At 41.7% G+C, this 23,059-nt stretch overlaps 1 long non-coding RNA gene across 2 annotated transcripts; it reads left to right on the top strand.

Annotated features, from left to right (window-relative positions):
* The first annotated feature begins 12,642 nt into the window (after positions 1–12,642).
* Positions 12,643–22,408, top strand: LOC148792079 (uncharacterized). Of its 2 annotated transcripts, XR_016085952.1 has the most exons (4): positions 12,643–13,136; positions 15,240–16,842; positions 17,119–17,343; positions 21,313–22,408. It is a non-coding gene; the product is annotated as an uncharacterized LOC148792079 (long non-coding RNA). The 2 variants fall into 2 exon arrangements; XR_016085951.1 differs by lacking the exon at positions 21,313–22,408 and having other exon boundaries at positions 12,644–13,136; positions 17,119–17,864.
* Positions 22,409–23,059: the final 651 nt, after the last annotated feature.

Below are 23,059 nucleotides of genomic sequence, written 5' to 3'. Positions count from 1 at the left end.
AGTACCTGAGGTAGCCCGAAAGGAACATACTATGTTCTTCCAAAAGAAGTTCTGTATGTTTCGGGCTGTAACTGTTGCTAGAGGTTCAGCTTCTATCCACTTTGTGAAGTAATCTACTACCACCACTAGGAACTTTCTCCCACCTGTTGCTGGCGGGAATGGCCCTAGAAGGTCGATGCCCCATTGTGCAAAGGGCCATGGACTGGTGAGGTACTTGAGGTCGGCAGTAGGCTGATGGTGGATATTGGCATGCTTCTAACACTTGTCGCATTTTTTGACGAGCTCGACGACTTCTGCCTTCATCGTTGGCCAGTAGTATCCTTGTCGAAGTGCTTTTTGAGCGAGGGCTCTGCCCCCCAAGTGTCCGCCGCACAAGCCTTCATGAGTGTCGCAGAGTACGAGCTCGGCTTCGGCAGGTCGCAAGCAACGCAGGTAGGGGAGCGTGTAGGATCGTCGGTACAACCGTTCGTCTATTATGACGTATTTGGCTACCTGGCGCAGCACCCTCTTGGTTGCATTGCGGTCCGTAGGGAGGGTTCCATCTAGCAGGAAGCTCGCGAGTGGGTCGTTCCAGCTCGGCTCTGCTTCAAAGACGGGAGCGACCTCTTCTGCCCCATCGAGAATGCTGGGCCGAGGTAAGTCCTCTACGTACACAGTTCTCATGGCGTTGTGACTCGTGCTGGCTAGCCGGGACAGGGCGTCGGCCTTAGTGTTCTCTGACCTCGGGATTTGCCTGATGAAGTGTGATTGGAAGTTGAGCAGAGCCTCCTTTACTTTTGCCAAGTACGCAATCATAGTGAGCTCGCGTGCTTCGTACTCGCTTGTAACTTGGTTGACCACGAGTTGGAAATCACTACAGATAACTACGTGCTTTGCTCTGACCTTGTGTGCTAGGTTCAGCCCGGCTATCAGTGCCTCGTACTCCACCTCGTTGTTGGATGTTGCGAACTCAAAGCGTAGTGCGTATTCCAATTTTGTTCCGCTCGGGCCGCGTAGCACTATTCCAGCCTCGCTGCCCTGCTGGTTCGAGGAGCCATCTACGTGAAGGATCCAGGGCTCCTCATCCCAATTCGTGTTTGGCCTAACCAGCAGAGATGCTACACTGGCTGCTACTTCACGGGGTTTAGACTCTATTGGCTTGGGAGCTCCAAGCTCGCCCGAACTGGGGATCTCGGGCTCGACCGGCTCAAGGGCTTCGAGGCTAAACGTGCACTCGGCGATAAAATCTACCAAGGCTTGGGCCTTAATAGCAGTTCTTGGCTTGTACTGGAGGTCGTACTCGCTGAGTTCGATGGCCCATTTCGTCAGTCGACCGGAAACCTTGGGTTTGAGTAAAACTTGCCTCAGAGGTTTGTCAGTCAGGACGATGACGGTGTGAGCTTGGAAGTATGGGCAAAAATCTCTGAGCAAGGGGACCGCCAGGAGTTCTGATGCGAGGGGGGAAGGAACTGAGAGAATCGGGGCAGCTCCTACCTCGTCCGAGCTCATCTCTTCTTTGCCTCTGAGCTCTGACAAGACACGGGTGGCAGTTCGGCGACTTCACCGGTGCCTTCGTTGTTGAGTGGGCCTGGTACTGGCGCTACTGGCCTCCGTGTTGCCGAGCTCGATGGGTCCGGAATGCTGGTAGTCTGCTGCCAGGGCGCCAAATCGGTTTTCCCTGAGCGGGAACTCGAGATTGGAGCGCCGAGGTGCCGATCTTGTGGGCGAGGTTCCCGACCCGCCTGCGAGTTGCGAGGCGGGGATGATTTTTCTCTCTCTTCGGCCTGGGGACGAGGCCTGGCTGTTAGGGGGGTTCTGGGGCCGGGAGGCCTTTCCTTGGTGGGGGCGTCCATCCTGCGGGGAGGCCTTAACCGGCCTCGGAGCAAGGTGCCGGGGTGGAAGTAGTGGTTGGTTCAGCGGCAGTTGGGGGAACTGCTGTTGATAGTGATACTGGGAGATGTTGTGCAGTACTTGGTGTTGATGAAGCTGGTGTTGCTGGAACTGTTGCATTTGGGCTTGCATTGCCCGCATACACTGCATCAGGTCGTCCAACCGGTTTTGGCTGGCTGCCAGGGGGACGGCAGTTGGTTCAGTAAAGGTTCTCTCAATAGGGGGAGGAAAGGGGATGCTCGTGGCAGGAAGGTTTACGGGCGCCACTGCTTGTGGCGCATTCAAGCTGGGGATCCCATCCACCGAAAGGGGGATGGCGAACTGTCCAACGCACACCACGAGGACTTGAAGTTGTTCCCCGGTGGTGTTTGTCTCCGTGCCACGTCCGGCGTTTCTGGAAGAAGCCATGAGTGTTGGGTTTTTTGAAGAAAAGAGGTTATGAGAGTTTGGAGGGAGGCTTTTTGAAGCTTTCCCACAGACGACGACAATTGATGATGCACAATCCGGCCGGTCTTAGCTGTCAACGACCTTGCCTCTGAACTGAGTAGCAGGGAACCTGAAACGGAGGAGATGAGGAAGCTCCGGGGGGAACCCGGTGTAAAGGCTCCGAAGCTCAAGTTAGAATCCTTCAAAGGCAAGATAAAACCAGATAGCGCAAAGTTTGCATACCTCTTCTTTGGGGGGTGGAGAGCCTTTTATAACCACCTCGCGCACTCACTCTTAGACTTCTGTCAGGTCAGGTATGATTACTTCCGTGCTTCTACCATTTCGGGTGTCATCGCCTCTGCTGGGGCAGAACCGTCACTGCTCTTTTTGTCGGAGTCGTCTCTGTAATTGGAGATGGCGGTGACAGGCCGTTGAAGTGCGACCGTCAAGCGTCAGATCCCAAGTCAGTCAGGTGCGCCGCCCTTGGATACGGACTCCTTCGGTGTCAGGTATGGTATGGTTTGTCCAGCTCAATGCCCTGGAGGCGAAGTGCTTGGAGCGGTCTGCGAGGCGAAGTCTTGAGTTTGGATAGGGGAGTGTCCTGAACTGCCATGAGACGGGCCAGTTCGGGTCACTGCTTTGTGTGGCTCGGGGCCAAAGGGAGAGTTCGGGCTCCTCGTAGGGAGTTTGAGCTCTTAGTAGGGAAGTCGGGCTCCTTGTAGGGAGTTCGGGCTCCTTTTAGGGAGTTCAGGCTCCTCGTAGGGAGTTCGGGCTCCTCGAAGGGAGTTCGGTCTCCTCGAAGGGAGTTCGGTCTCCTCGAGGGGAGTTCGGACTACTGGTCTCTTCCCTTTGGTGTTTACACCCTAGGTATGCTGCTTCAAGTGCCGAACTACTTGTTTTTTTGCCACGTGACATAATTGCGTGATCGGGCCAAATCTTCCTTCATTACTAAGGGTGCAATTGAATTAAGCGTCAATCAAATATGTCTGGGCTCGAGTTTCAATCTTAGGGTAAATTTTTAATAAGTTATTTGAATTCGAATTCAACCAATAAAAGATTCGGCCGGAAAGCTTACAAGCCTAGTTTAAACTTATACAACATTTAATTGAACCAAATTCATCAAATAGAACATAATAATATTTTAGTCAAACTAGACCAAGACATGTCGAAACTCAATTTTATTGCACCCCTACCTAATTCTAATACTTTAATTGAACCTTAGGCTGTGTTTGGTTGTAATGCAAAAGATGCAAAACCATGACAGTGCAAATGATTTAAGTATAAATTCCGATGTATTTTTATTTCAAATTTTAGTTTATTTTATTTGATTGCAGTATAAATGAAATGATCAATTAAGACACATAAAGCAGAATAAAGTAAAACCCCAAACAAAATTAAATTAAAATTTACAATTTTTTTTCTTTTACACTCTCATGCATTTATACTAGTGCAAATAAAATTATACCGCAACCAAACGCAGCTTTAACTTGAATATGTTAAACATCATTTCTCTAGTTCCAAAGTTTCGGATGCCAAGACCCATTATTTCTACCATTGTCCTGTACCACTTCATCTTTCTTTTGACATTTTTCCAGATAAAAGCACCATATGCCAGTTTCCAATACTTTTCATTTTCAATGCATGTATGGGCGGAGCTGCTTTTTTCAAACACCATAGCTTGTCGTTACTGTTTCTTCCAACTGTATCTCTATGTTATATGTCAACCAAAGAAAGCCAAATGCTGTTTGGCCTATGAGTGTTGGACACTGTTCCCTAAAGATCCACATGTGGCCCCGAATTCCCACAAGTCTAACACAGAGCTTCGGCCTTAGGCTGCTTACAACATTTATGAATGATACGTCTCTCCCATTCTTTTTGGGTGGGCAAGTTTTATTTAATCACTCTTTTATTTTCTGACTTCAAATACATGTTCAAAACAAGAAAATGACAAACAAATTAAATTGAAGGCATGCGGGTTGTCAATTTCTGACTAAAATATTCCCCTCTTCCTTATCTTCTTGTTACCCAGTACAAATGGTAGGGACATAACAGTCCTAAAAATGTTGTAAACTATAGCAAATGTTTGGGCAATTGGAACCTGTTTGTATTCTGTGCAATTTTTTAATTTCAACCACTCTCCTCGGATGACAGCCTCACACCGACTTTATTGTACTGTATTCCTTCCAAACAGGGCCTTAGTTTTTTCTTCTCCTCCTCTTGTTTTATTGATGACCTCAACCTTTCTTCCTTTATTTTAGGTATTTATTTTTGTTGATTTAGTTAGTTTAACAGTTTACAATTCTTTTTTAATTATTCCGTTAGGTTCTTTATTATAGCTACTGATTTTAGAGAATTTCTTTTAATCTGATCTCCCAGTTTTTCATATCCATTATCCAAAAGTATTATCAAATCCAAAGCAACCAATGCCTATTTTTTTCTTACTGTTTATATATTGTTTTAAAGCATCTTTAAGTTTTTTTGACAATTATCTAAAACCTCCTTTACTGTTAACTTTTCATTACATTCCATTCGCATGTGACATCACGTGATTGATATGTTTTTAGAAATTTCTAAAATACCCTTTGCAACTTGAGAGTTAGTTAGTCGACTCCCCCCACTTCCCTCTCCACCTCATTCTCTTCCCTAGTGCCACAGGGGAGCTGTTGAAACTGCGAAGGTTAGATGCGTGCGCGAATTCCTTGCTTCGACACGAACTCCCTCTTGGAGTTTGAAGATAACACACATCACCGAAGATTGAAAAGACTATATGCAAGCTTGGCGGCTTCAAAGGCGACATCCGCAAGCTAGAGAATTACGCCCAGGTGCCGAATCATGCTTCCCCGTAAGCAGCAATGGCGACACCAACGGAGATGGACACCATGTTGGCCATGGTAGCAAACTTTAAAGTCTCCTTCTTAAGGAGGACCCTAGTCGAGTAAACGACAGCAGGCATGATTCTTATGGAGGACCCTGATCGATCAATCTCTTTTGTACCTCTCCATCCTCCCAACCGGAGCTCTCTATTCTCTGAGTCTTTGGTTCTACAATTCTGCCTACACCTACCTCTTTGTGTCCTTCATCCAAAGAGGGCCTTGTTTGGCCCTCTTTCTCGAAATCAGAGTTTATACGAGGAAGAGAGGTACAAAAGAGATTGATGGTGAACGATCAGATGGTAGAGGTTTGAGATATGGATTACAGGTGAGAGAGATTTGGGGGTAGTGGCGGAGGATTAGATTGCCTAGATCCACCATGGTGTTCAAGCTCTCGACAATGAATTCAATATGCAAATGGAACAAGATAGGGATGCTACGACTAAAAAGGTTAGTCGCTAGTCAGAAGTTGCAGCGGTGAGAGTTCCTCCTCTTTATGGATAATTGCATATAGACAAATTTAATAGAAGGGTAAAATTGACATTTTACCATTTCTGTTAGGATTTAATGATAATGGTAATTGTTAGAAATAGTACGGGTGGTTTAAGACAACAGTTAAACAATAAGGGTAGAGTTAGTTAATTAGCTAAATAGTAAGGGTGGTTTAAGAAATTTGCCCTTTTTTCTTTCTTTTTTATTTTGTTTTGTTTTTGTAAGAAAGAAACCCATTCCTATTAGATACCAATTGGTTTTAGTTGGATCAGATTTCTATGTATTTTAGGGATAAGTTAGGCTATGGTTCAGTACCTTGGTTGTTGGTAGAAGTGTTAGTTGGATTGGATTTGGTCCAATATGAGTTCATTACAAATAAACCCAGTCCAATTCAATCTATCAAATACTCTAGACCATTTTGGACCAATCCAATACAATGTTTGTGGTGCTGTCTAATCTGAGTTGTGTCGAGCTAAGGTGTGTTGAATAAAAAACGCAACAGATAATCCAATCAATTGGATGAAGCCGAGGTGGAAGGATGAGGTTGTGCACTAAGGAGATCTACAAACTGGGCAGAGTCAGAGGCCCGGGGATGAGGTCCTAGGGAAAGAACTCCAATGCTCAACTTAGTAGTTGGGTGATGGAGTCAGTTAAACTGAACTGGGCCAAGCCGAGGAGGACACTAAGAGGGAAAGAGAGTCTAGAGGGTTGAAGACCCTTTACCTTACAAAAAGATGCCTTTAAATAGTTGAGCGTCTGAGTTGTACGTGGACACATTCCCTGCAAGGTCATCGGGATGAGGCCGCCCATCGAGGTTTTCGAGGAGCTCCACCTTCCTCGACGAAGGCGCTTATCCTTGGGAGGTGGTGCTTATCCTCGTTCTTGCGGGCTCTACTTCTATCCAAAGTCTATGGTGGCATAGTTATCCACACTTGTAGGTGAGCAATGCACTAATGTGATTCGAGGACGTCAACCACGGAAGTGCCCATAATGCAACTTCGACCAGTTAGGGCCCCACCCAAACACCAGTCCCCAAGTTCCAAAGTCGAGTGAGGTGTTCGTTCATAGTGAAGTGGAAGAGCTCCTAAAGTGCTCGATTGAGGAACTTAGTACATTTCTTTGGCTGGTCGAACCGGGTCTAATGCTTCAGGTGTTCTGCACTCTTTGCTTCGGAAAGATGTCTTCCTCTTCATTATCTTTTTCCTTTTCTTCCCATTCATGTAATCTACTTCGAGTAGTGCGTCTAAGCCGAGGCCCAAACTAGAGGTTGTTGGGCTCATTGTGTTGAAGACTGATGCCAACATGGTCGAGGCCAAGGTCAAGGAGACCAAAGGTGAGGCTGAATCGACTGAGGTCAAGGAGATTGGAAGTGAGGCTGAATCCACCGAGGTCAAGGGGACCGAAGGTGAGACCGAGTTGGCCGAGGTCAAGGAGCCCAAGGTCGAGGAGATTGAAGATGAGGCCGAGTTGGTCAAGGCCAAAGTCAATAAGACTAAATGTGAAGCCAAGTTGAACGAGAACAAGGAGGTCGAGTTGGCCGAGGCCAAGGTCAAGGAGTTCAAATGTGAGGTCAAGTTCGCTGAGGCCGAGGTCTCTAGGGAGCCGGATTCGTTCATTGGTTGGCTTTGATTCTCCTGGATTGGCCGATGTCTTAAGCTGGCTAAGGTCTCGAACTTGATGGCTAGGTGTCCTTGGTCTTATGCTGGCCAAGGTCCTGGGCTTGATGGATAGGTGGCCGAAGTCTTAGGTTGGCTGAGGTTGTGGACTTGATGGTTAGGTATCCTCAGTCTTAGGCCAGCCGCGGTCTTGGACTTAGTGGCTAGGTGGCATTGGTCTTAGGCTGGCCGAGATCTCAAACTTGATGGCTAGGTGGCCTTGGTCTTATACTGGCCGAGGTCCCGAACTTGGATGCTCAAGTGACCCCAAGTCTAGATGGCCAAGGCACTTCCAAGCTCTCAGGTAGACTTGTTCATAGGCCAGGCTTTGGGCCTAACTTACACTATGTTGGGCTTGGGCTTCAAGCCATGTTCCATTCAAAATTCGACAAAAGCCAAGCCCGAGCCCGACCCATGAACGGGTTTACTTTCAAGTAGGGGTGAGCAATGTTCAATTAAAACTGAAAAACCGAACCATAAATTTCAATTTCGGTTTTTGGTTATTTTGGTTTTGTAAAATTTTGGTTTCAGTTTCGGTTTCGGTTTTTAGGTTTAGAAATTCGGCTACTTGAAAAAACTGAATTAGCTGAACTTTATTATCTATAATATATATTAACGTATAATACATATGTAATATGTATAAAATATATTATATTGTGTTATATTATATATTAAATTATACACTATAATATATATTAAAATATATAGTGTTGAAATTCAAGTTTAACTTGGTTATTTCGGTTTTCCATTTAAAATTTCGGTTTATTTGGTTCGGTTTTTAACCGAACAAACCATTTCCTCACCCCTACTCTTAGGTTCCTTAGGGAGCTTGGTGAAGCCAGGTCATCTTGGAGTTGGTCGACTACTCCTTAATGGGTTGGTCATAGTGCTTAGTTAACTCTTCCCTCAACACTAGGTCGATGGACTTGCCATGGGTCCTCAGCTCCTTAAGGCCATTATGACACTATGGAGCAGTCTTCACTAGTTGTCCTCAAGCGATGAGTGGCAGGGACACCATTCTTGCTTCACCTAGTCTGAGCTAGGAATCTCAAGTGTTCGTGATCAATCGTTTGCATTCAGTTGAGTCATCGTGGAGGGCACTTGGTATGTGTAGTATGACGAACAAATCATCAAGAAGTTTTTAAGGATCTACAGGGTGCCTTTTAGGGTCCTCGGCATGAGGATCTGTCACCATAGGCACATGTGGGGCTGGTTGCACTACTATAGGGGCATGTCCTTGCTGCCCTAACGCTTCAATCATCATTAGGATGAGGTGGCTGACATTCCTCTGTAGGGCGTTGAACTTTTTCGAATTCAACTGGTTTAACGGCTGAGTTTCACGGGGATAGAACTACATCGAGAATGGAATCCCCAAGATGGGGAGTGTAGTGAGCGCCAAAGCGGTCAGAGGTGTTTTTGGGATGCATGACCGCTTTTGGTGCACAAGGAGAGAAGAGATTGGAAACAATCTTTTTGTGTTAGATTCCATAGACAGCGACAATATGATGTTGTCCAATCCAAGGTGTGTTGAACTGAACATGCAGCAGATAATCTTGCCAACTAGATAAAGCTGAGGTAGAAGGATGAGGTCGTGCATCGAAGAGATTTGCAAATAAGACATAGTTATAAGCCTGGGGATGAGGTCCCTGGAAAGGCACTCCGACACTCAAGCAAAAATGGGGTGATGGAGTCGGTTGGGCCAAGCTATAGAGGACGAGCTGGGTCGAGCCAAGGAGGACAGTAAGAGAGAAAGAGAGTCTAAAGAGTTGACGCCCCTTTAACTTATGGAAAAATGCCTTTAAATAATTGAATGTCTGAGTTGTACATGGACATGTTCCTTGCGAAGTCATTGGGATGAGGCCACCCACCGAGGTTTTTGGGGAGCTCCGCCTTCCCCGACGAAGGCGCTTATCCTCATTTGTGTGGGATTCCGCTTCTACATGATGTCTTTAGTGATGTAGTTATCCACACTTGTAGGTGAGCAATGCGCTAACGTGGTCCAAGGACGTCAACCACGGAAGTGTCCATGGTGCAGTTTTGGCTAGCTAGGGCACCACTCGAACAATTTGGAGTGTTTGTTAAAATTGGTTTTAATTTAGATTGGTTCCAACCCAAACCTGATCCGTTAACACCTATATTCTTATCTTTTATCAATGGATCAAATATTGGTTCAATCCAATATAAATCCATTACGGATGGACCAGTTCCAATCTAATCCAATAAATACTTTGCACAAATAAGTCTGGACCGGTCCAATTCAATATATCTTATTGGTTCATCCAATGCATCTAAATTGATTTTGATTTAGACGACATCCAACCGAAAACTAGTCCATTGACACCCCTAGCTGTTGGTGCTTCTATTAATGAGCAAGAAAGCCTCGTCAATTACAAAATTCATGGTTTACAAAACCGGACAGGACCAAACGGTCGGATCAGAAAACTTGGGAAGCGACCAGGTAACCGAATCTGTTTCACCCTAAAATTGCTTTTTGGCCCAAAACTGTTAATTTGACCCGGGCGATCAAACCGTTGAACTGTTGAACACATTTTTTTTGGTTCCACATTGAGCCTGAATTCTGATGAACCCAGATCCTCGAATGGAGTTTTGAGGTAACACGTGCTTGGAATTAGAGGTGCTTCTCACTTCTCAGATTGGCAGTTGCTCGGCAGGAAGCAACCTGAGGTCTGACCGTCTGAGGAAGCAGTTTGCCGGAATGTCCCAGCGAGAGAAAATAAGTATATATAATAATAAGCACGGCAGCCTTGTAGGGTGAGTTGTGAAAGGTAGCAGTGACGAAATTGACGGATAACTACAATTAATTTACAGCTCAAGATGCCAACAAACCATTTATTACATATATGGACCAGTATTGAAGTAGGCCAACGGTCTAAACTAAACGTCAACCCCAGGAATTAAAACCATAACGTCTTCCTGTATTATAAATGTATAGGCCTATAAGATGTTGCCTTTTGCCCTTTTGTACTTTGTTATTTGATATTGTTATCACTACGTTGAATGAAATATAATGTAGATAAAAAAAAAAAAAAAAAAAAAATCTTTGTAACGTCAATCACTCTCACGAAAAAATGCCAAGTGGTAGATGGCCGAAAGTAGATAAGCTTCAAAGTTAAAACAAATCAAACTCCTCTTCTACATTCTCTTGAGGCGGTTAGAGAGTTCATAGAGAAAGCATGGGAAACCGCCAAACAACCGAATCTTGGGACCATTAATTTTTATTTCATGCATAGCATAACTGTACTTATTAGCTTCACCAAACTGGTGGTGGTGGGGGGTGACCTGCTTTTATTGGCTCATTAATTAAATAGACCATGGCTTTGATCGATGGTCGATCTGCTTGCATTACAATATTACATAGAGGAAGCTTAACCACCAAGGAACTACCAATCTCCAACGTGGCATTGTAGTTACGGGCCTTAAGCTGTCTTTCCTGTCCCTTCATTGCCACAAAACACTTCCTTGCAACCTCTTTACTGGGATCTGCTCTGCTCCTCATGTCTTTTATTTTATTATTCACCAGAGAATGACCGTACTAATTATCGAGATATTAATTTTTATTTTGTTTAAGCGAAAAATGATTTATTATTTTTTAAAGATTATTTGTATTATAATATTTAAGTAATTAATTATTGTTGTTATTATTAAGTATTTAATTATAATAACTATAATTTGTAATGTAAAAAATTTAAAGATTATTCAAAATGAAATATTTACTTAATTATTTAATTAAATATTAATATTATTTTTAATTAGTAATAGTGCTGATTATTTTCTTATATTCTTATTAATAATCAGAATTTAATTGTTGTTATAATAGATTTTTCAATTACACTAAATTCTTGTAATTTTATATAACTTTAATGCGCAATAAGTGTTTGAACCGTAGGGCTCTTAATTAAGATTAAAATTCAAATTTGTTTGTGGCTGAAAATAACCACTTTGACAGTTTGTGGTCTTGTTTAATAGGTCCCACCGTTTGAATTTAATTGAATGTGATTAAACGGTTGTCAAAGCTATGGAATTTTTTTGTGAGAATGTTTAGGTATGAAACTGCCCTCTCTTCTTAGATTCTATTTCTTGAAATAATAGAATGTGAATGTTGACATTTGTTTTAAAGCGCCACGTGTTTGGTTATTAATATTTCAAAATTTTAAATGGACTTAAAGCAATTTAAGTATATGATGAGTGGTTTTCTCTTTTGAAAGTGAGAAGAGCCCACTTCTGAGATGCTATTTAATTAAATCTTAGGATGCCACGTATTTGAAGGGAGGGGACTCTTTTATTGTATGTGAGGTGATCTAGATTCATTTCAAACACACTAGCATTTGGAAATAAAATAAAACAAAGTCAATTGATATGATATTTTATGGGGCTAGAACTAACCTTCAAAATGATTGGACACGTGGCAACTACAAGGATGTCTACACCTCAGTCTACGACTTCAATCTCGTTGGGTTGATTCAACCTTGGAAAAACGGAATCCACCTTGGGTGGTTATAGGTCACCTCGCTCTTACCTTGCTTTGTTCGCTTACCGACGACGAGACGACTTCATCGTGTGTAGATTAAGTAGACTGACCATTATCCCCAATTAGGGTTGGATTGGAGCTGAGTCGAATAGTACGAGGTTCGAGCTTGGCTCGCCAAAGTATTACAAGGCTCGAGCTCAGTTCAAGTTAGAATTTTGAGTTTGCGCTGAGAAAGAATGTTTTATAAAAATAAAAAATTATATATAAAAATATTTTTATTTGATATTAAAAAAATTAAGATTTATAATATTTTTATTATATATATTATTTCTATATATATTTGAGCTCGATTCATTTATTAATCGAGCTTGTAAATTGGGCTTGAACTAGGCTCGAAGCTCGGTTGAAACTGAACCGAGCCGAGCTTTTCACGAGGCGAGCTCAAGTAACTCATGAAGAGCTCGGCTCGTAGCCACCCCTATCCCCAATTGAATTAAATCAAGTAATAGCTCAACATACGACCCAAGCCATATGCATAGAGAAACACACCCTCTCAAGGCGAGTTACCCTAGAAGAAACACACCCGAGCTTTACCACGTGTGTGTAGAGTAACCATTTGGCAGCCTGGTCTAATAATATCATCATTATGTGTGGTTCTCTCATCACTCAAGGGGCCTTAGGCCTCCTCCATGCATCGGCAACATGGCGAGCGAGTCACCTATACGTGTTCCACTTCAGTTCTAGGTGTCTCATAAAACTGCCAGATGTTCAACATTTCTTGGACACATATTTTTCTAGCATGAGCATCTGAACCCTATTTAGTATGTATTTGGTTCTATCAGCACCCAATTTTTGTTCTGCTCCCTCTCTAACCCACTTTTCCTCCATTCCTCTCCACCACAGAAATTCCCACCGTCCATTCCCATTTCCCTCTCTCTCAAATGTCTCTACTCACCTGAACTAAAACCTCTCCCCCCTCATCTTCTTACAAAAGAAGTCTGCCCCCCCCCCTCATCTTCCTGCTCCCTCTATTCAACATTTAGGTACAAGAGAAAGAAGTAACGCCAAACAACTGGAGCTTCCCCACTAGGTTCAGACTCAGAAAACAATTTAAAACAACAAGAAACAACAAGTGGAGGTTCAGTTCGGATTTGCAGCTCACTGCATAGGACGAGTTCAGCACAACTCTACATCCTCTCTATTGTCAACCGCACACTAGGTTTTTTCCATTTCTTTCGGCCATCAAACTCTTTCCCATAACCCCCGGCAGCAAGGAAGAAGGGCCGCACATAGAAGTAATCGTCTTCAACCTCTCAAAAATAATTTACAGTCAAGGTTCTAACTTTTCTAATGATACTTTTCTTTGTTTTTTTTTTCTTTTCATTTTTTTTTGTATTATTTTCCCATGGAAAAATGCTTGAAATTAATGGCTTTAGTCGGTATTTCAATTACCTTAGATTTCTTTTGTTTTGGGTTGACGAATTTTCAAGAATTCATGGCCGAGTATTAGTGTTGAGTGCATGATTTTACTTAATGTTGGGTAAATAAGGCTAGGTCAAATGTTTGTTTTTTTGTTGTGTAGTCAGCTACCTCTTGGCCGAGTATTAGTGTTGAGTGCATGATTTTACTCAAACAAGGGAGGTCACTCTTTTGTTCAAATTGTTGATGGGCGACTCCTCTCATAGTCATGAAGTGACATCCAATTTCAAAGGAAAGGGATGTTTATAGGTTCCGTTTATATTTATTGAGTAAACGCTACCACATAAGCGCCCAATAAGCAAAGGCCTCATTAATTGCATCCGTGCATATCAATGTTTGCAAATCTGTGCGTCTCTCCTGTTTAAGGAAGTTTCATTTTGGAGCTTCCTAAAACAGATAGGCATTTATTAGCATTTTTCTAATGGAGTGCCAAATGGTGCCTATGTATCATAAACACTCTTATTAATTGTTTTTTTCGATTTTACAGCCACACAAATACAAATCGTTACTTAATAAATGTAAATGCAACCAAACACCCTCTTAACAGTTAATACAACATTCATTTCATACTTTATGCTTCATTAATTATTCACATAACAACCTTACATAACTCGGCTTAGTGACTTGATTGTCGGAGATCTAAGTTCGGAATATCACCCCGGGCCCTTGACTCCGTCCTCCCTTGTAGGAACCTTTCAATATGATTCAAGGTCGTCCGCGACTTTTCATCTCATCAATTTTGATGCAATCTTTAATCCATGCACAATAGGAAATAAAATGTCTTGGCAAAGCCCCAATTGAGGGGCAGGCACGTGGTGAACATCTGCCAAATACCGATGCATGATTAGAGTTGGTTTAATAGCTTGAACTTGCTATCCCACTAGTGGGTCAACAGCCTTTTCAACAGAGTTTCTGTTGGGAACGTTACTATGAGATTGGGTAAATTAATAATTGTCTTTTAAGCAAAAACATGCCAGTGAATTGAAGAACTGCTATGAACGTGCCTAACCCAAAAATTGTGCAAGCCACATCGGAGAACAGCTTGGACTGGGATTCCACGTGTCTCACGAAGGCACGAACGAGAGACACAATGGGTCATCAAACACCTGTTATAAGGGCACACCGACTTAAATAACACTATCTACGCACTCTTAACACCCTATGCTCTTTTGCTGTTTAGTTTATCAATCATAAGCTCATAGCTCACCTTGTCAGTTCAGCTTGGTCTAATTGATCACCCCTATGCGGTGATTGACTTGAGAATTGGATAACCTAGTTCTCTTAGGTTATGTTTGGTTTGAAGAAAAAAGTAGGGAAAGAAAAGAAAAAGTAGAAAAACCTTTACAAATTTTGTATAACTTTTCTTACCTTTCCTTTCTTTTTTCTACAATTTCCTTTAAACCAAGCAGGAAAGACTGGAAAACTTATACAATGTTTGTAAAAGTTTCTTTACCTTTTTTTCCTTTCCCTGCATTTTCCTTCAAACCAAGCATAACCTTAGGGATTCACCTCGGGGCCTCTTACCATCCATCCTAGTACTTGTAGGTTGCCATAAATCCTCAGCTCCACCAGTTCACCAACATTTTATTGAGGGGTCTTTGGATGTGATTGCTAGAAATGGGAGCTCATTCATGGGACAATTCTCATTTCTTAGCCCATAAAATTAAAGCCTGAGCTCTTTTAAATTTTCTAAATTGACTGATAAAAATGAAAATTTTATGTGGATTAATCAGAGGATCATCATCCATCGAAGGATAGCTCTTTTGTGAATTGAGTTCTAATTTACTCTAATTATGAAAAGTTATCTTTCTATTTGATTCATATGGTAATTTGTGTAGTTAGATAAAATTAATATGTGAAGGTGAATCCATGTGTACATTTTTTTTAAAGAAAACCCATGTGTAATGGAAGAATCAATTTTGACAGTTTTTTTTTTTTTTTTTCTTGTTGAAATGTCAGAAACATGGATGCATGTCGGACATAAGCCATTAAAAAAGACGAACTGGAGAATGGAGATGGGCATTCATGATAAATCAGCCTAGGTTAAATCTCATCGAGTGAATTAGTTGAACGGCTGGATGCAGCGACCAAGAGTGAATTGGCAAAGGGATGGAGATAGAAATACTAGTATGGGAGCCCTTAAAGCACCTGGTCCTGATGGTATGCCTGCAACAGTGTTTCAGAAATGTTGGACGATAATGGATTCAGATTTAGTGAAGTTAGATAGGGGTGCAAGTTGGGCGAGTTGGGCCGGGTTTATGGTCAACCAGGCTTGGCCTTAAAATTTGGGCTTAAGGCCTGAGTTTGCTCAAGCCTGAGGTCAAGCTCAATTTTCCTAATCCGAGCCCAGCATGCCCTGTAATTTGATGTACTCGGGTTGGGCTCGGGTCCGAGCCGGGCTTGGGTATATATATATGTATGCAAAATATTTATACAAATGTTATATATACAAATATGTATGTATATATATGTAAATATGTATGCAACATTCACGTATATATACATTGGGCTGGGCTCAGACCAGGTTCAGGCTACTTAAAGGCTAGGCCCGAGCCTGACCCGAAAAATAAAAAAGCGCAACTTCTTGGGCCCGAGCCCAGCCCAAGGACCGAAAATCCAAGCCCATCCCTTATAAAATTCTGGGTTGGGTCAGTTCGGGCTCAGGCTGGGCCCGCTCAAGTTGCACCCCTAAATCTAGTTCAATAGTGCTTTGAGAACTCGGAATTGATAGAATCATTGAATCAAACTTTTATTTGTTTAATTTCTAAAACATCAGCCCTAGATGTTGCTTCTGATTTTTGCCCAATCGGGCTTAGTAATGTCTCCTATAATCTCATTGCAAAAATTCTTGTTAATAGATTGAAGGCACTCCTCTAGAAAATTATTGGCCCATGCTTTTCTCCTGTCCGACAAATAAGGCTTTGTTTGGAAAAAGAGTGTAAATCCCACTTTAGGGTAAATTTGTACTCTGGTTCACTTTTGCCTGTGTTTGACAACACTACATTTATGCATTGACAAATGACAAATCAATGCATATTTACATTGATAATAAGATGTAAAATTATATCAATAAAAAAGAAGTAAATTTGCATTCAAGTGGGTTTTTGATTAAAAAAAAAAGCATATGATTTATTGGAATTCATGTTTACATCCATTACAACTAAAAGTCTGTTTGGTAAGATAAATTTGTTAGTGCAAAACTAACCCAATTCTATTTGGAGAAGTTTGCTCAGTTCAAAGTCATTATTGGCACAAGGAGCTAGCATTGTGGTTAATTGAAGATGGGTGGGACATAGACTTTTTCTCTGATCCGTGGAGTGCTGTGGGATCTTCTCTCCAAGAGTTTTATGTAAATGACACTTATTTGTCGTGTGTTGCTTATTTTATTGATGACAACTCACACACCTGGAATCTGCAGGCTAAATTACACTACGTTCTACCTCCAAACTTGGTTACTAATAAAATTCAGAAATGTTCCTCTTCCGTATCCTCCTCACTCACAAGTGGCGGACTAACAGACTAGTATGGTGCAAGACTCCTCATGGTCATGGACACTTTACATGTACGTCGGCAATACTGAAACTATTGTCTCCTAGTTCCTCCTCTTCACAGTATATATACATAAAAGCTAACATGCCATGGACTCATTTATGGAAACACAAAGTTATGCCACTTGCTGTTAAGATGTTTTTATGGAGGAGCGCTTTAAATATTCTCCCATCTGCCCATCTCTTGACAATCTAAAAAACATAGTTGTTCTATTGATAGTGTGTGCCCTTTATATATGTTAGATCTACTACTGATGGGACTCTTCTACATACCATTTTTCTCTGCCCAGCTGCAATGCAAGCTGTCTGCTTCGGCTCACATTTGCACTTCAACTTCAAGCCTACTACTTGCAATTTTTCTTATTTCCAGTGGTGTGAAGATATGAAGAATGGATCCATCTGTTGATCGAGGCTTATTGCTTTCAGGTGGTATTCTTCTGCGGACTATTTGGCAAGCCAGGAACGCTAAACTCTTTGATGGTGATGCCTTTGATCCTCATACAATTATTTGTAAGGTATAGGTAACACTTACTATGTGTTTGACAACTACTCACAGAAAATTCCGCTCCATCAGATATAGGGAACCCAGTCAACCCACCCCACTGGATAGGCTCCACAGTTCCATATCTCGCATATGGCCGGCCACATCTTATTTTGTACAAGTTAACAGGATGTTTGTGGCAAAATGGAGATCTCAACCATTCTCATGGTCATTTTGGCTCATTGGCTGTGAGGCCGGGGATGGTGCGTGGCATGAGTCCAAACTATCCACACACCTTCATCATACATGCCATGCATCAACTTTGTAGGCTGCACTCAATTAATAATGACTACCTGAATCTTTTATGTATGTTTATTAAGTAATATATAGGGAGATATATATTTATTAACAAATTGGACCACCAAGCCCCAAGGTGAAGGTGTGTATATTTTTTTTAATCAGTCCTACGTACCTAGACCAAGATAATCTTGTCAGAGTGTCAGTATTCAAGTCGTGATATATATATATATATATATATATATATATATATATATATATATATATATCAAGTAAATGATTAAGTTCCAATCGAAGCGTTTATTTGATGGTTAGACGAATCAAAGAAATGGTAGCTGCAGTTTCTAGGACACAGTGCACAAGAGAGTTGGACCACATTAATCCACACCATCACCCAGCTTTTAGAATGGAAAAGTTAACAGCTTTAGCTGTTGCTTCTATTTATCTGGGTGTAGTCAGTAGTGTACCACCTCTACACCTCCCAATTGCCAGCGGCTATATATATATATATATGTAAGGAATTTTATACGGGCTATAACTTTTGGCTTATAGAAATCAAAGCTTTGCACACCTCCCAATTGCCAGATTGACAGTACCAGCTGCCATTCAATGATTTCCACTGAACTGACTACACCACTATCAACATATGATGTTGCATTGCCGCTTTAGAGTTTAGACCAAGGAAATCAAAAAGAAAGAGAGCTCCATTAACTATTAACCCATAAATGATTACAAGTTACCTGCTGATCCCTTCTGCGGGACCCCTGCATTGGTGTTGGTGCGTCCTTATCCTGTTTTTTTACCCTTTGGATATTGGATATGTACAGTATCTATCCATCTATTTATCGTACAACAATAAGATTTCTCGATCGTATCTAGAGAAAGTTGACAAGAAAGTAATAATCATTTGTGCTTCATATGTTTTTTCAAAGATTTAATTACAGGAATAGAGGTTTGGAATTGGAATTAGAATGTGTTATTTCGATTTTAACTGTTTGGTTAAGTAGAATTAGAAACTAATTTTTATTAATTTTTGTTGGAATGACATTTTTCTATTTGAATGAATGGCTATTCTCCCCTCCCTTTCTTAAAAATATGAAATTTTATTCCTGTTGATTTTAATTATTATTTTCATTCTTCTCTGAACCAAACAGTAGACTATAAAAATAGATCATTCTAATTTCAATTCTAATTATAAACCAAACGGACCCTAAGAGATAGACCGATTGAAACTAGCATCATCACTCATATATAGATATTGTCCATTTCGTTCCGAGATTAATGGGAACTAGCATCATGCCTTAAATAATGATGGGACCGGTTGGATCAACGACGAATTGTAAACATGGAGTTGGATGCAAAGTCCCCCAGTTCATTGAGTTGATGGCTCCAACTCATGAGAACATTCATGAACTCATAACTAGCTGATCGAACTTATTGGAATTTTCGCGGAGCTGCAGTGGGAGTCCGCGTTCTGTGCACCCGTGGGTGCACTGGATGCGTGAACCCACGAATAGGATTCGAACACGTCGACCATCCAATGTTAATGGTCAAACACACATTACTGTGGTCTGGTCAGTTCAATCGGACACGATTCGTTTTCAAGTTAACCCTCTGGTTGTGATTAAATGGGTGTAAAACCTCATTGTGCAATTTTCTTCACCGATTATCCCCTGGAGTTTTCCTCCTTCCACTGAACCCTTCCTCCATCGGCGGCGATAAGGAGAGCTCCAACGGTTCATCGGCAGCGACAAGGAGAACCCTTCCTCCTCTTCTCTTCTCCTCTCCATTCTTCTTCTTCTCTTCTTGTTCAACAAATAACTCCGGTGGTAGGGTTCCTCTTCCATTCTTCTTACTATTCTTCTTCTTACAAGTGTCCACTTTTGTTCTATTTTCAACAGAAATGACTCTATGTTCTATGATTTAAGGTCTCCAGCTAAAATAGGATGTATTGGATAAGGTGGAGAAGCAATTGTTGTCGTTTGAACCAGAAGAGATCGTCATTGGGCTTCACAACGAAAGTTCCTCTTACAACAGGAGCCTCACCATGCATGGCTTTCCAAACCCATTTTGGTTATCACAACTTGCAGCTTTGTCCCCACCAACAGAAGCATCTGCAACACCAATCTTCTACAATTTCACAATAACAAGCCATATAAAATGAAGGGCTCACCACTAAAGGAATAAATGGAAGCCATAAATAATTGTAAAATCCTGCAGATGAAAGAAAGAAAGTTAGTTGACTTCGCCTAGTTTATTAAACAGAGCGTTGTTCATTGAAAACTAGAAACAAAAATGTTACCATTTGCATTGAAAAGTATGAACAACACAGAGAATATCCACATACATCAACAGGTTGCAAAAGAAAAACAAAAAAAAAAAAGCATCCAATAATCAGTTAATTAGATTTTGTAGTGCACCATGACAAATATATTTATATAATCAACTGAGTGATATCTTCCTCTAGATAATTACCTTATTCCGACCACCACGTGAAAATCTTCATCCACAGCTCGTCTGAGAAACTTTTGCAAGTCGAACTCACTACCTTATGCAAAGTGAGCCTAGGAGGAGAGCAACAACAAGAAACTTTACTTGTTAGAATCAAAACCAGGTGAAGCATTCTTCTGTGTTAATTTATTGAAACTTGTTCTGGAATTACTGTAATGAATCCATGGCGAAGAGTGAAATAATCTGTTTTGGAGACAGACCCATCATATGATTGGAAGACCAAACAGCAGGTACGTAGGTACAAGGAACTGAAAATCTTGCTTCTTCTGCGCACGTAGCTTACAGGCCAAAGAAGTAAAAGGCTATTAGAGAATATCAGCCTATTCAAGAATCTCACCTAACAGAGGTTAAATGGTTCTTTGAGATGGTACCAGTGCCACTTAGTGACCAAGTGGTCTAGTGTTTGATCTTCATTACCCCCATTATAATTAATTAAATTTCAGCACAAGGTATAGATAGGCCTGTGTTTGTTCACACTTCAAGTCCAATGGGCTTTTGTGTGAGAAAGCGTGTCAGAGAATATCAATTTATTCAAAAATCTCACCTAACAGCTTAAGCTTTTAGGTTAAATGATTTTTTGAGAAAGGGTATTGGCTCCAGTACTTCAGATGTCGTTTGCCAAATGATGTTTGATGGGTGAGCCTGAACCTTCTTGGATCTACATAGATCAATAACTCCTATAATTAGAAGATTTTGCTGAATTCTACATATTATAGTCAGAATTAATGTAGGTTCTTTCATTCAGAACCTACCACCGGAGCTACTTAAGAAGAATGGAGAGGAGAAGAATAAGAGAAGAGGAGGAAGGGTTCTCCTTGTTGCCGCCGATGAACCGCACGATTAGTGTATTAAGTTGAAATCAGTTTGTATCCGATTGAACCGACTAGACCACGTTAACACGTTTGACTGTTAACGTTGGGATGGTCGGGATGGTCTACGTGTTCGAATCCTATTCACGGGTTCACGCGTCCATACATCCAGCCCAAGTTTTGGATGTGACCAATCCACGAAGCGGCTAAATGCCTGCAACTTTTTTTATCTTTCAAGTAGTTGATTCAGAGGAGAAGGTCGATCCAAAAGTTGAAAGAATATCGTGCAGCAGGCTCATTTATCGGTCGTGAGTTGCTTTTTTAACTTACACACATTCACACACGGTACAGAATCTTTCTTATTCTTTCAATTCTCTCTCTTACAGACTTTTGCTCTCCAGAGCCGGAAAAGAGCAGCTGAGCAGGAAGTTGGCTGTGCTGTACACAAACTGCCAAAATGGAAAATGACGCGCACGCACATCTCTTTGTTAAGTTGGGGTCGCAAATTGGTGAGCCGGCCTAGCCTCCATCCGGTAGTCGTAGTCCACAAATTAAACCTCTCAAGGTTGATGATCGCACTGACCTCATTTGATTTAATTTTAGCAATCAAATGGCTAATTCCAGGTCATTTCTCACCTGCTTAGTCGGTGTTCGGATCAGTTACCAAAACACAGTCCCAACAACGTCCCAACCAGCCATGACATGCAATGTTCCCATGTGCGGTTGCAATGGCCTACTGTTGGGAGAGTTTTGTTGGTAGGAGATCCGATCCCTATCCCTACCCCTACCCAGTTGGCGGTTTGTGGTTAATGCGGTGGGTGGGCCGTGCCAATTTCAGTGGCATTAATTTGAACCAGGCCCACAGTGGCCCATGATCTCATTTCCTAGATTCCTTCCCCAAAAGGCCAAAAGTACCCGAGTTAATGTTTAAGGGAGGGCCCGGGCGGCCCTTAGTGTATATAAATTGAACGATTGAAATGCAAGGTTGTCGTGCATTAAAATACAATGCACAAAACAAACGACGCATACCATGATGCCAACCAATGTCAATGGGAGTGGGATGATGAGTGAGATGAGCTCTAGTGGCTACTGGTGTGAGAGCAGTTGTGCATTACTACAGTAGTATACTAGTAGTAGTAGTAGTGATTCAAATTAATGCAGCTTGATATATGTCCTTTGTATTGGACTCAGCAATTGAGAGGTTGGTATTGACTTTAGCTTATTAGTTAAGGGCACCACTAGTTCGACATGGACACTACGTACCCCTTCTGTCTGGTGCAGGACTTGGGCCAATACTGTGTTTATCTCCGGTGGCTGAATTGCTAAATGTCTTTACTTCGTCCCACATGGTCATGGACACACTGGGATTTGAGAGTGATCAGGACACAATCCGAGAGATACATGTAAATTGCCGCCTGATGCTGCAGAGATGTTAAACTCTGTTGATTATTTGGAGCTTTGTTAGGACATTTGACCTCAGATAAAGAAATCCCACCTACCCTACCTAAATACAACCCCGAGTACACCCGAACACCATATGGTATATCAACCAAGAATTGGGTTATTGAATTTTGAGGAGAGGACATATAGATGAGACCGATGTGTGCATAATTTGTAACTGATGAATTAGCCAGTACCAGCACCCACTATCAACCAAATGAGAGTATCACTAGCATTCTTTCCATTCTTTTCTTTTTTAAAGGAACAGGAAAAACGAACACGCATCTTGCTTTATAATTAGTTAATCCCCCCCACCCCCCACCCACAAACACATTTTTTTTTTAATTCAATTTGATGGGTCGTCGTCACTCGTCTAGTGAAAAATGATTGAAGGGCTTGTAATTTGATAGATCAGGTCGTGGCTAAATGTTATATGCCTAAGGAGAAATCATCCTTAAAAGTTAGCTGTCAGAGGGAGGGAACCCAAACATATGTATATCCAGCAACAGCATCCCATACTAACTGTTAGACAGTTTTGTGTGCCCATAGTTCCAATCAGTTTGATGTACTTATGAAATTTATTGCAAATGAATAAAGTGCATATTTGATTCATGTTATGTGGTGTGTTTCTGTGTAATACCCTTAAAACCAGACACTTATGAGACTTGTGTTGGATTGGAACGTTCACAGTCA

This window comes from Nelumbo nucifera, chromosome 4 (genome assembly GCF_055504915.1).
Source record: "Nelumbo nucifera cultivar China Antique chromosome 4, China Antique-T2T, whole genome shotgun sequence".
NCBI lineage: Eukaryota > Viridiplantae > Streptophyta > Magnoliopsida > Proteales > Nelumbonaceae > Nelumbo > Nelumbo nucifera.
The sequence above is the reverse complement of the archived record's forward strand: the minus strand, read 5'-3'. Positions and strand labels throughout refer to the sequence as shown.